The sequence below is a fragment of the Lemur catta genome, unplaced genomic scaffold, assembly GCF_020740605.2.
Source record: "Lemur catta isolate mLemCat1 unplaced genomic scaffold, mLemCat1.pri scaffold_66_ctg1, whole genome shotgun sequence".
Lineage (NCBI taxonomy): Eukaryota > Metazoa > Chordata > Mammalia > Primates > Lemuridae > Lemur > Lemur catta.
Window position 1 is genome coordinate 367,995 of NW_025423865.1, and position 13,911 is coordinate 381,905.

At 53.6% G+C, this 13,911-nt stretch overlaps 1 long non-coding RNA gene across 6 annotated transcripts; it reads left to right on the plus strand.

The window, feature by feature from the left end:
• Positions 1-6,291: 6,291 nt before the first annotated feature.
• Positions 6,292-13,317, plus strand: LOC123629988. 6 transcript variants are annotated; one of them, XR_006732495.1, is made up of 6 exons: positions 6,292-6,399; positions 8,831-8,964; positions 9,336-9,494; positions 10,061-10,134; positions 10,765-10,902; positions 12,820-13,317. It is a non-coding gene; the product is annotated as an uncharacterized LOC123629988 (long non-coding RNA). The 6 variants fall into 6 exon arrangements; XR_006732494.1 differs by having other exon boundaries at positions 9,370-9,494; XR_006732492.1 differs by lacking the exon at positions 9,336-9,494 and having other exon boundaries at positions 6,293-6,399.
• Positions 13,318-13,911: the final 594 nt, after the last annotated feature.

Sequence of the window (13,911 nt, forward strand, 5' to 3'; positions counted from 1 at the left end):
ACGCTTCAGTGTCATCACGTGAGCCTCCTGGAGCAGCTGAGCAGGACTCATCACGCAGCATGGCGCGGCCCTGTGGGCGCTGGGCAGTCGCCACTGAGTCTCTAGAAAATGCCGCATTGCTCTCTGCGGTGGCCGCGCCAACTCGCACCGCAGCAGCAGTGTGCGGGGCTCCTGGGGTTGCGTTTCCTCCCATTCTCCAGGCGCCGGGGAGGACCCGGACGTGAGTCGTCCTGACGGCTGGGAGGCTGAGCTCCTTTGCAGACACTGTGGGCCATTTCGTTTGCCTCTTCCCTAATTTGCCTCTATTTTTATTCCCTATTTACAGTGCCTGTTGGATTGTATGTGTGTGTGGCCATGTGCATGTATGTGGTTACACATGATGTTTGCAGATCATATACCTAGAGATAATATACAACTGTATACTACTGTATGTTGTATACGCATGTGTGTTGTATATTCTATGTGTTACACAGCACACACGCACACACACACACACATACACACACACGTTGTTACTGCTGTTTGGAATACACATCATGATGGTTTGTGTTATGTGTCAACTTGAGTGGTCTAAGGGATGCCCAGATAGCTGGTAAAACATTAGTTCTGGGTGTGTCTGTGAGGTGTTTCCAAAAGAGACTAGCATTACGATCTGTAGATTGAGTAAATGGGGGAAGGCATCATCAATCCCTTGAGGGCCAAGATAAAACAGCAATGTGGAGGAAAGATGGTCTCTCTCTCTCTCTCTCTCTCTCTCTGTCTCCCAGCCAGCACATCCACCCTCTACCCCCGGATGTGAGCTGGCCTGGGTCTCAGGCCTTCAGAATCACACCACCAGCTCTCCTGGGCCTCCTCCAGCTTGCAGATGGCAGACCATGGGACTTCTTGGCCCCCATAATCACGAGCCAATTTCTGCAACAGATCTTCTCATGCATGTCTCCTAAGGCTCGTTTTCTCTGCAGAATGCTAATAGATGCGTTGCAAATGTCTCCTCAAGGCTTCTGTCCTATCTTTTCACTGTGTCTGTGTTATGTTTTCACGCCCAGTGGCTTATAACATTAATGTTGTCAAACCTACCCATCTTTTCCTTTTATGTTATGTGTGTATTGTTTGAGAAACTCTTTCCCACTCTGGCTCGTGAAAATATTCTCATTTCTTTATGAAGTGAACATCACTTTGCTTTCCATATTTTGGGTTTTAATCTGACAGGGGTGGGTTTTTGAGGAGGATGTGAGGATGCCCATGATTCCTGGGCAACTACTTGCTCCCATTCTGGTGACTGAACAAGCCAGCTTGTCACCGTCAATCTGCATGCCTTATGCCAGGTGTCCAGATATTTGATAATTCCATTCTCAGCTTCCTTTTCTCCATAGTTATTTATTTATCCCTGCACTGATAACACTCAGTATTAATAAAGTGGTTTTATAACAAATCAAGTCTAATAGGGCAGGACTCCATCCCCACTTCTTCTTCTTTGTAAGAAGTATTGTAGCTACTCCTGAACGTTTTGTCTCCATATAAATTTTAGAATCAGTTTGTGAAGTTTTACATAAACACTTCTGGGATTTTATTGGAATTGCCATGAAACTATAAATTAATTTGAGAAAAACTGACATCTTTACCGTATTGCATTTTCCTACCCTTGAACATAGTAAATATTTGGTTAGATTCATTCCTAGGTATCTTACTTGTTTTTTTTTTTTTCTTTTTGGTATTCTAAATTGTATGATTTAAAGTTTGCATCTCCTGGCTCTCTGTTGCGGGTCTGCAGGAATAGAGTTGACTTTTGCTCACTCCTTCCCCACCAAACCTGGCTACCCATCAGCTCTAAAGCTGTCTGAGACTCCCTTGGATCTTCTCCACAACGGTCCCACCCGTGAATAATGGCCACTTGTTTCTTCTTTAACAATCCTTTGAATCCATTTCTTTCCCCTTGTTTTGCTGCCTTGTCTGGGATCTCCAATAGGATGTTAGCAAGACCTGGTGGTAGGATCAGCCTTGCACTTGAACCTGAACGGAATGCTCTCACGTGCACTGCTGGGTAGGGCACAGCACCCTGTCACGTGTAGGCGGGTCTATGCTCCTGCTCGTTTGCAGGAGTATTTGTCACCAGTGTGGAACACTCCTCCTACAACTGCTGAGGTGGCTCTGGGGCTTCCCTTGATGTGTCCACACAGCGTGGGCTGGAGTTGGGGTGAAGCTCACACAGGGGAGTGCTGAGTGCACAGTGGTCCCGGAGCCTCCTTCTCGCCAGGGCTCTTCCCACACAGGGAGGGCTGTCCCCAGAAGGGCCGGGTGGACATGGGGAGGTGACGCCACTCCTCCTCAGCCACCCTGGATAGGCAGGACCTTCTGAGGAAAGTGCTGGAAACAAGGCTCAGGTCACAGTCTCACACTTGGCCCAGGATCCAGCCCCTGTCGGGAACGGGCATGCCCACAAAGCCCTGCACTGGGCGGGGTCCTCCCTGCTGGCCTGCTGGCCTACAGGTGACCAGTCAGTGTGTTCCCTGCACAGGAGGCACGAACATGCACGGTGGCTCCCTTCAGGACAGTGGGGGACGGGGCAGGGTTCTGCCACCTGCTGCCGTCGCCCAAGGGCTGGGCCATCCTAGAGCCTGAGGCACCGGCTTGCAAGAGCAGTCTTCCTCCCTTAGAATTCCCTAGAGAGCTGGCCCTGTCTCCCCAGTCCCCAGCCTCCCCACATCCCTGGGTGCCCGCTGAGGTCTCGCCAGGACCTCACAGACAGGGGGAGTTGCCCTGTTTGTTCTGGGAGGGACCCCCCGATTCCTGGAGACATTCTGGCCCTGGAATTCCCTCTTCCCAGGAGGCCTTACGCACCCGGCCCAAAGCCCCAATGGTGTGAGATCCTGCTGGGCTCTGGCCGGGCGCTGAGGCCTTGTGAGCGCAGCGGGGGGTGGACAAGGGCTGGGGCAGAGAGGGGGGCCTCAGGCCGGTCCTGGCAGGGTGCCCACCTCTGCCCTGTGCAAGGGTCTCCCGGAGCCTGGGCTGGCCTGGGGTCGCGCAGCTGGGTGCAGGGGGGAGCCTGGGGGCCCAGCCCCTGCCCTGCGTCTCCCTCCCGCTGCACTCCTGGTGCGGGAGCCAGGCCTCAAGGCCTCGGTTTGATGCGTGGACCCCGTGGCAGGCGCAGGGGCAGGTGGGGTGAGGCCTCGGGCAGGGCGGCCAGGTCTGCTGCTCACTGTGGGTCCTCAAGGCGGGGCCGCAGGCTGCAGGGACGCCTGGGGCTCGGCCTCCCGGGTCCTGGGCTCGGCCTTGTGCGCGCTACCTGTGCTGCGGAACAAATTATCACGGACCCGGCGGCTTCAAACAGCTCCCATTTCTCGTCTCACAGTTCCTGTGGGGTCGAGTCCGGCCACAGCTCTCCGCTCAGGGGCTCCACAGACTATAATCAAGGTGCCACCTGGGCTGCGACCTCGCCAGATTCGCTCCAAACTCTCGTGGCTGTGGCAGAATTGCCCTTGTAAAGGGCTCCCGGGTCAGGTCTGGCCCGTCCAGGGTCATCTCCTTTCAACAACTCAGAGTCAACGGATTAGAGTTCTCACCATGTTTGCAAACCCTGCACCTTCCCACCCAGTGTAACCTAATTATGGGACTGAAGTCCTGTCATATCCCAGAGCCAGCCACCCACACTCCAGAGGAGGGACGAGGAACAGTCATTTTAGAATTCCCTGCCCAGCCTTCCGCCCGGGTGAAAGCACCTCATCCTCCATCCTTGTCTTCCCTGTGTGTTCACAGCAGCCCTGGAGGGCCTGACAAGCCCTGGAAGACGCGCTGGTTGTCTGTCGCACATGCCGCTGTCCATCTTCTTAACCGTCCATCAGGGTCCCTCTCGTTGCCTCTTCTCCAGACGAGAAGCCTGAGGCTCACGGAAGGCACGCTGAGGGGCACTGCTGGGGGCGCTTGGTGCCTGGAGTCAACTGGTTTCCTGCCCCCGACTCACACAGAGTCCACCCTGGCCAGGTGCACAGCCTGTGACCAACACCCCTGTCCTCCGGGCCAGGCACTGGGCACACAAGGTAGCTCAAGCTGGCAGCTACCAAGTTCCCTAGAAAATGCAGCCCAGATCACTGCAGTGCCAACCAGTGTCTGAGGGCACCTCAATGCCCCCAACAAGGTCACCTGGACACACTTCTCCATCCATGCAGGAGACCCCCGTGTCCTCCTTGACCCTTCTCCCTGAGGTGGCCTCCCTTGTCTCTGGAGAACTCTGCCCAGGAGAGAGTTCCATGTCAGGCTGAGCTGCAACATCCCTGGAACGGTCACCCTCCCTCTCTGAGCCTCAGCTTCCTCATCCAAAGCAGGGGGCCAGCTGGACTCAGGTCAACATTAGATGAACCAGTGTGGGCAAGATGTGGGCTCCCAGGAGAGTGGAGGCTGCCGTGCTGGGAGGAGCTCCTCAGCCTCACAGTCAGGAAGTGGGGCTGTGTGACCCTGGGCAAGTTGCTTTCCTTCTCTGTTCTGGGAAGAGTCTCTAGGGACCCCAGACAAGGTGTGTGATTTCAACCCCAGCCCCAGGAGACCCTCTGGGAGGGCCATTTGGAACACTCCCCACGTTCCCACGTGGCTCAGCCTGCGCCTGGTCCGCAGCAGTTGATAGGCTGCACGCAGTAGGTGCACAGTGAGTGTGTGTGGGCCGGTGCCTGATTCCACCCAGGGAAAACACAGCCGCCGCCCTCTAAAGCCGGGGCAGCTGCTTCTGAGCTTGAGCCCCTCCACTGCACGGGGCCGGGCACACGCTCACTGGCAGTCCCTGCACCTTGTGCCCCGTCTCCTCTGCTGAGGGAGAAGTTCCGGGGGTGCTCCCTGGGGGCCTGGTCTCCGAGGGCAGAGCAGGGCTGGAGCCCCGGCGGCCTCGGCCCACGGCAGCCCAGCCCCACGTCCACCTGCCACAAACAAGGGCCTGGCTGCCTGGTTCCGTGACTACTCTGTGCCCAGCATCTCCACGCATCCTCTCTTCACTCTTGGGACCTCGTCTTTGGTTATAGAGGAAGAGACGGAGGGTCTGAGCAGTTAAGTGAGTTGCCCTTTGGTTGAGTGCCCCATAGCCCGTGGTTGTTAGAGCTTTTCCCGTGGTAATAAGTGTCATTAATAGCAAACGGTGGTGATTAGCCTTGGGGCTGGCCCTCTGCCTCTAGAAACCTGTCTTCAACCCTAGAAAGAGCGGCCTCATTTCAGTGGTGAGCAAACTTGTGCTCAGAGAAATGAGCTCTCACCCCCAATCCGCAGCCTGGAAGCGGTGGGCTGGGGTTTGAACCCAGAGGCTTGAGCACCGACGCTCAGCACGGGTCCCTCAGGCTCTGCAGCCCGCGAGGGACAGCGTCCCAGGGGCCAGTACCTTCAGTGGGCCCAGGCAGGGTGGGGGGGGCAGGCAGGACTGGGTGGGCACAGGGAAGGCACAGGGCCCAAAGACCCCTGTACCCCGAGGCAGGTGTCGGGTGAGAATGACCCGGGCCTGCTGCTCCCACCCCACGTGAAGGGCTGTGGGACCAGGCCATGGCGGGTGTGAGATCCGTGTCCTCAGTGTGACTGTGACAGGCGCATCCTGCTGGGGCCAGAGCGGGTCGTCACGTCTTCGCGTTTCCAGTTATGTCACCTCGTCCTGCTTCCCAAGCCTACCCCACAGAGAGGGTGGTTTGGGGTCAAGGACAGGTGTGTCAGCAGTTCCAACAAACTCCTTCCCACCCAGGAGTAACTGCTCTGGAAAGCTCTGGGCTGCCCCCTGGCGGGCGAGGCCTGGGGGTGGGCTCTGCAGGCAGGAGGGGGGGCTTCCTTCCCGCCCTGAGGGGCCTTCCGACCCCGCCACCTCTGCAGAGTGGTGCCCAATTCCTCGTCAGGGCCGTGCCTGCCTCCAAGTCTCTCTCCAGGACTCAGTTTCGCCTTGGGAAATTTTTCACGCCGCCGAGCCCGCCCCGCCCATGGCTCCTCCTCACCGGATTGGTCGAACTCCGAGAGGCGGAGATAGAGGGACGGGGAGCGAGGAGGCCCAGATTACCTCCCAACGCCCCAGCGCTCTGGGCGGGCGCGCTCTGAGAGTGCGTGCGTTCGTGCGAGAGAGCATGAGAAGCCCAGGGCCATGCACGGTGGGCAGGGACAGGAATTGGGGAACTGGGGGTATGGGCTGCCGTTGCCATGGCAGTGACGCCGGCATCCGGGAGCGACCCCGGCCCCCTGCCCGCTAGCGCGCATGCGCACAGAAGCATGCACGCGCGCGCTCGGCCCCTCCCCACAGCCACGCTGGGGGGAAAGGTCAAACTCACGGGCGGGCCTGACCGGCTGGAGGGAGCCCCCGCCCCGCGCCGTGACGACTGCGGACCCGCCGAGTCCCCGCTCCCGCAGCGGCCCGGGGTGCGGGCGGGCGGCCCCTCGGCGGGAGCCGGCCAGGTGAGCGCGGCTGGAGGAGAAGGTGTCCGGAGAGGAGAGGACGCCGCGAGCTCAGTCCCCCGCGGGACCCCCTTCCGGGGGCGCCGACGGGCTCCGGGCGCGGCCTCTGGGGGGCCGTGGGCACCTCGGACGGGCGAGCGGGCGCCGCTCTGCGACCGGGGTGCGGCCGCCGGGCCGGGCGTGGGTGCGACCGGGTGGGGGCGGCGGGCGGGCGCGGGCCGGGACGGCTTCAGGACACGCGCGGCGGCGGTCGGGGGAGCCCCGCGCTCGCGACGAGGCGCCCTGCTGCGCCGGGGCCAGCGAGGGGGGCGCTGGGTCGGGGCCGCCGGGCGGAGCCGGGCCGGAGCGGGGCCGGGGCTGGGCCGGGCGGGACCAGGGTGCGCAGATCTGCCAGGGGCGGCGCCAGGGCCCGGTCTGTGCGCGTGGCCAGGCCGGTGCTTGACGTTTGCTGCCTGTGGGAATTTCAGGACTAACCCATAAAAAAGTTACTCGGGAGACGGAGCCGCTTGACTGTCACGCGTTCTTCCCCGTGCATGCGGGAGATGGGTTGGTCTTGCATACACAGCACACACGAAACTGAATTTATGCCCAGTGGGCTTTAAAAGTAATAAAAACTCCAAAGCCCCCGAACAAGGTTAGACGAGTTTCAGGTGTCAGGCTTCGTGTTCCGTGGGAGAGAAATATAAAAGGACGCCCAAGTACTTGATGTGCCCAAGCAGTCAGGCTTTTGTAATCAGCTTCGGAGCGCATCACAGTGGTGTGTAGTTGTAAGGGCCAGGGTTAAGGAATCACGTTGACCCAGCGCCGCCGGGTTGGAGCCTCCCTGAGAGTCACCTAGAAAACTGTCACCAGCCCACTGCTGCGCTGACTGTGAATGAGCAGTGCTGTCGCTGGCTTTTCCCTTTTATGTTTTCCACCGTCATAATGTATGCGGGTATGCTACCTGCTTACGAAATGTTAGAATGAATTATCCATAAACTCTCCACTTTGGAAGTTACTAGGCAGGAGCTCTGGCATGTGTCTTTTTTCAATATTTGAAAGTTGTTTGGAGATTTCAAATATAATGGATTCAAACTGATGGGGATGTTTTGAGTATAAATCATACCAGGTGAGTAATGTGGGTTTTTTTTTGTTTTGTTTGAGACAGGGTTTCACTCTGTCACCTGGGCTAGAGTGCAATGGCCTCATCATAGCTCACCACAGCCTCAAACTCCTGAGCTCAAACGATCCTCCTGCTGCAGCCTCCAGAGTGGCTGGGACTACAGACGCTATGCCCAGTTAATTTTTCTATTTTTAGTACAGATAGGGTCTGGCTCTCGCTCAAGCTGATCTTGAACTCCTGAGCTCCAGCAGTCCTCTCACCTCGGCCTCCCAGAGTGCTAGGATTACAGGCATGAGCCACCGTGCCTGGCCTTGGTGATTATTTTCTATCAGGTATTTATCCATATTCATTTTAGCCTAATAATAATTTTGTTCAAATACATTCTCTGCACTCTTAAGGCTGGTTTCATTGATCCCAAGTGAATTTCTTTTCCTAGAGTAAGGTAATTCTATGTTTGGCCAAAAGACTCAATGGAAAAATTCTACTTTATTCTACACAAATCTACCAGTCAGAAGTAATTTGGATATTATGTATATTACAATTCTGCTTGTCAGAATTCTGAAATGGAAATATTTCATATGTGCTAAATATTTGCCATTTCCCAGGGGCAGTGAGCTGTTTACATACATTCTGCTCTGTGCCCAGCAGTGCCGGGCTTCCTCCCCTGCTGGTGTCCAGGGCACAAGCCAGAGAAGCTCAGCTCCATCTCTCTGTGGGCTCAGGCAGCCACTCCTCCTGCTTAATAAATAACTGAATTCAGTAGGGTAGAATTAGGAAACCACCTTTTTCTTCACATTAAAAAAGTAATGTAAAACGTTAAAGAATGTTTCCACAACTAACTTAAAATGGTATTCATTTGGACTTTTCTCAATTCTTGAAAACAGCTTCGGCGGGGCCTTTTGGGGATATTATTGAAGAGTGGTGTTTTTAGGTATTAGAAAGCCCAGTTCAGTCTAAAGCCAACTTTCCATCCTGCATGCAACTTAAAGGTTTCCTGTAAGGTCTCCACCCTCAGCTCAGCTCAACCCTGCCCCTAAACCTTGAGGTTCAGCGGTGGGAAGGATGGGCAATATTTGTTCTTTTACTCTCTTCTTTCTTCCCCTGTTTCACCCTCCAAACTCCTAGACTGTGGCTCTAGGGATATATCCATTTGGGGAATAAGATACTAGCTCCCCCTTGTGACAAGCACCTGCACACTGTGAGTGAGTCACTTGAAAGTCTTCCTCACTTGGCTCTGGGGGGGTGAGACCATCCCTGTCTCATCTCTACCTATAAATTCACCTCTGTAGAACTTTCTTTCTAATGAATCTCTATTTTTCTCTTTCACAGGATGCTGGGGAGATGAGCAATGGATGATTTTGGCTTCCTCTGAATAACTCCTGAGAGGGCATGTGTAGTTCCTCTGTGGGAGGACATTGTCACCTGTGTCAACAGCTTTGAGGCTTTAGCTAAACTTGTGAGAGGTAAGGAAATGTCTAATTATACATCCTGTTATGTTTGCATATGTTAAAAGTTATACTGAGAGGAGAAAAACAGGATTATAAGTGGAAGGAAAGGGATAACAGAAAAGATTATTGAGAAAATGGAGGGAGAGGAAAATCAGGGGAATTGGAGAGAGAAGACAAGACCGCTAACCTGGACATTCTGAAATTGTTGCTAATGTCTTGGCTTGCATTAATTCACTCTAAGCTATGCCTGCCTTTGGATGCTAAAGCATGATATTTTATTTGGAAAGAGTCTAATGTAGTAAAATAAGTGATAACTTTAAAATGAAAAAAAAGGCAAGGAGGAACACACTGCACTAAATAGCTAAAAATTATTTTTTTAATTGTAGCAAACATTGAAGTTGTTCTACCATCCATTTTCAGTTCCCTCAAGTGACAGCCATGGTGTTTAGAAGGGGAAACTTCATCTTCAGATCCAGAGGAGGGCTCTGGTTGCTCTAAACCACTTGCAATAATCCCATTTCCCTGTCATAGTGATTGATGCAGATGTAAGTCAATCAGGGAATGGCACTTTCCTAGTTAGATAAATTGGATTGGGGCAGCCCAGTCAGAGTGAAGCTTGAGACCATATGGTTTTAGAACCAGCAGTTCTAACAAGGGGCCTTGGCCTTTGCTCTGCCATTGGATGTGAAGGAGTAGCCAGCATGCGTGCTGCTGGCAGTCATTTTATGAGGCCAGCCTGACAACAAAGCCATCATTTAGAGGCCGGCAATACTGCCTTTTACATCTTTTTGGCCAAAACTAGCCACATGATTATCTCTATCTTATGGAGAGTCTGAGATAAATCATTTTTCAGCGGGGTGAATTGACGCTCCCAAGAAAATGAAGGTTCTATTCATAAGAAAGGTTCTACCAAATTGGCCTTTAGATGACCCCACAATGTAAGAAAAGCACGCCACCCTCATTTCTCTAGCATCATCTCTTGACACTTTTCCTGACAAATTCTATGCTACTGCCAAATGAACTTTAATTATTCCCCACTGCAAGCCAAGCATCCCCTCACATAACCCCGCTCACACGTAATTTCTTGCCCTATGTCTGCCTTTCTTCATAGGTTATAAACTCCATGGAAGTTCGCTTAATAGTGTCCCATAACTGACCATTGTCTTGATACACACTGGGTTCATAGTAAGTCTTTCTTTACTTATGGATGGAAGCATGGGTAGATAGATGGGTAGAGAATGGGTGGGTGGGTGGATAGATGGATGGACAAATAACCGAGTGGGTGGGTGGCTAGATGGATATATGAGTAGATGGATGGTTCAGTTCATTTATGGAAGGTTAGATGAATGGATGGATGAACGAATCGGTGGACAGATGACTAGATGGACAAATAGATCAATGTTACCTATACTCTCTCATGTCTGTGTTTACCCAAATGCTGCTTCCTTTGCCTAAAATGCTTTTCTCCCGCTCTCCACCCAGCTAACTCCTATCCACCTTTTAATATTCAGCTGAGACATTCCCCCTTCCAGAAAGCTCTCCCTGACCATCCTCCCTGGACTAGGCATCTTGCTTTTTGCTCCTGCAGTGCCTGGTGTAACTCTCTACAATTAGCTTTGCTACTTTGCTGTGCTGGGCTGCAGGTCTGGCTCCCCTTGCCTTCAGACGCTCAGCTGTCTGAGAGCAGCACCTGACTCTGAGTCTGTGTGCCCTGCACTGACCCCGCTGTCAATCATGGAGTAGGAGCACAAGAAATTTTCAATGAAGTTAGAATACAAATGAAAGTAATAAAGACCACATGTTCCTTGTTTCTAGAGAAAGACACGGCATGTGGAAGACACTGTGGATGAGGTGAATGAGGAGTTCTTCCAGCTCTCTTCTCCAGTCCTGGAGCTCCAGAAAGAGGAGGATGAGCCAGACCCACTGCCTCCAGGTGAAGGCAGCACATTTGTGGTAAGCCCAGCAGACGAGCATCTCAGCTCCTAAGGTGTCCAGGAGGGTGGGACCCATGGAGTCACGGCCCCTTCCACAGAGAGGTGTTGGGACTACAGTAGCCAGCTCTGACCAGAGTGTCCGCCAGTCAAAGTCAGGTTCTGTTTTGTTGGTTTCATGAATGGAAAGCTTAGAGCTGGGGCTGGAGACAGGGAAGCTCACACCATCAGATTAGGTTGGAACTCTCTAAATTAATTCACAGCCTGAAAATACTGAGGACGGGCATGGAAAAGGAGCACTAACAATGGCTGTTGTAGATGTAGCCTAATTAATAGTGCACACCTCTGGGACCAGGAGCTTTCTGCAAGATGCATCTTCCATCCAGGCTGTTCCCTGTCCTAGCTGCAGACGCAGGAGAGGATGGAGAGGAAACGAAGAAGAAAGATAGAAGTGATCATGCCATTGTGTCTGCACTGAGCTCAGTACAACTTTATTTGCTTAAAAATATCAAAAAAGTAAAGCAAAAAAGCCAACTTTATTTGCTAAAGCTTGCAGCCAGTCTCTGGGTGTTAGTTGACCAGTTTGATTGTTTTCGTACTGCATAACATACTATTCAACCGGACTTGAAGTTTCTGGCACCTTTTATGTCGTTTATCTCTACTGTGTGTCGTGTTCCCACTTTGCTATCGGGTCATGTTTAATCCTCTCTTCTAGACCCCTGGACTTTCGCACCGAACCCCAGTGCCTCACTTGTCCCAGCCTCGTCCCTGCGTTGCTAAAATTAGCGAAGCACCCTGGGTGGCGGAGGGGCATGGGTAGGCACCTTCTCACATCCGCCTTCCCAGTGTGGGCATCTGAGCTGGGATACCTTGAAATACCACAGAATCCCCTCTTCCCCTGCCAGGGAACACCCTCTGCCACAGTGACCCCAGGAGTCAGGGCCAAGGGGCAGGTTTTCTTCTCATTCTTACTCAGCAGGGAAAATCAGGTTGGTCCCTCAATATGGAGAGTTTCAGGAGAACATCGTGGGTATCTGGGTCTTGATGTCTGAAGATCTGGAATATCAACTCATCTTGGTCAAACTGACCTCTCAGTACAGAAATGATAAGAAAGGGCACCTGTGTCCACAAACAGCTGAGGGGACATTTCTCTTGTGAGCAGACAAGGCAGGGTGGGGCCCAAGGACTGGCCACGAGAGGCACAGATGCCCTTCCCAGTGAGGCTGCGGGAACTGTGTCTCTCACGGCCTTCCAGGGTCCCTGAGCCCCAGAGGTGGGTCCCCTCGGGAAACCCAAATGCAGATGCTGGCTTCCTGTCATCTCATCGCACCAATCATTCTTGCCCTGAGCTTTATCTGGACTTCCTCCACAGCGTTTGCTCTAAGCTGAGGGGTCAGTTCCTCTGTGAACCCGCCCTCCGTCCACCTCAGACGGGCAGCCGTGAAGGTAGCTCGACAGCAGAGGGACTAGGTAGGTGCAGGAGCCTGTCCTCACCTGCACTGAGGGGCCAGAAGAGCATGACTCGGTGAGGGTAAAGTAACAGGTGATCATCCTTAAAAATACATTTTATACAAATATCCCTGGTTTTAAGGAAGGGAAAATTAGGATTAGATGAGGGATTATAAAATATGCTGAGATTTAATTATTCAATAATCATTCTAAATTATTAAACATGACAATTGCATAATGATATAGTTGGCACTGTTGTGCATTACTGTGGTGACAGAAACTTGTGAACACTGTGTCTTCATTTGTTAATCATGATGTCAGTCCCTGGAGGGAGCTCACTGGCATCTTCCCATGTTTGGGGTGGATGTTGGTGCCTAGAGAGTGTCTAAATGACAAAAGTCAGGGACAAGACCACAGAGAGGGCTCAGGCTAGAGTGAGCTGAGAGCGTTCAGGGGTCACCTGTCCGTGTTGTGCATCTGTCATTCCCAGGTGGCTCCCAGCATCTCCCCTTGTGAGTGGCAGGAAGATAAACTTCACCCACTGGAGACAAGTGGCCCAGACGGAGAGAAGCTGGGACCCTGGGCCCTGAAGAGCCACCGGGCCCTGGAGCTGGAGGTGAGGAGAGTCCACCTGGCTCAGAGGATTGAAGACCTGGAGTGGAAGCTGTCCTTGCTCCTTCAGGCGGCCAACAGCAGTTTGAGCATGGGAGGGAGCTGGCTCAGCTGACATAGCAGCCTAAGGGGCACTGAGTCACATCAGATGCTGCATGGTGGCCACCTCCGGGAGGTGCCTTCACACCGAGAACATGAACGGGCTCCCCTGGTAGGAAGGAGTGGGCATCTGGGGCCCGGAGTGTGTGCTGGTTTCACGACGTGCTCCTACAGGGAAACACCTGGATTTCTTTCAGAGCCTGGACCTCAGCTTGTGCTCAATTCTGCCTTGAACTTTCTGGGGTGGGGGAAAATAAACTGACATGGGTTGACAAAATCAGTGTGTGCTCCTATCAGAGTGTGTGCCCAGTTTTCTCACTCAGCTGTGGGCCGTGGCTTCCCCCAAATAACTTCAGTTGGGGCCCTTGGCTTGAGGGGTGAGAAGTGCTTGGGCAGGGCCTGAGAACATAGGTGCAGCCAGAGCACATCCACGCCCCATCTTCCATCGCACCTCACGGCTGAGTCTCCTGGGCCCCCAGTGTGGCTTGTAGGGAGTCCAAGTAGCCATGTCCCCTCCTGGCTCCAGCCGACCTCCTGGACACAGAGGAGGGTTCTGTCTGTGGCCTGGGCCTCATGACCACATCAGATGTCCCAGTACCAAAGGAGACTCTGTGAGAACAGCCAGAGCCAGACCCAGTCAAGCTGGAGTTCCCTGACCCTGGACACACATGGCCCTGCCCTCTGAGCCTGGCTCCAGCAGTTCCCTCCTCAGAAGGCCTGTCCCCTGCACTGTGCCCAGGTGAGATGTGCTTCACCTCTAAGCCCCAGCCCAGAGGCCTCTCACTCCATGGAGCTTTTTCCCACCCCTTCCCAGATTTCTACCCCGTCTCCACCACATGTCTGATTCCCACCACAGTCACCTGTGCCCTGG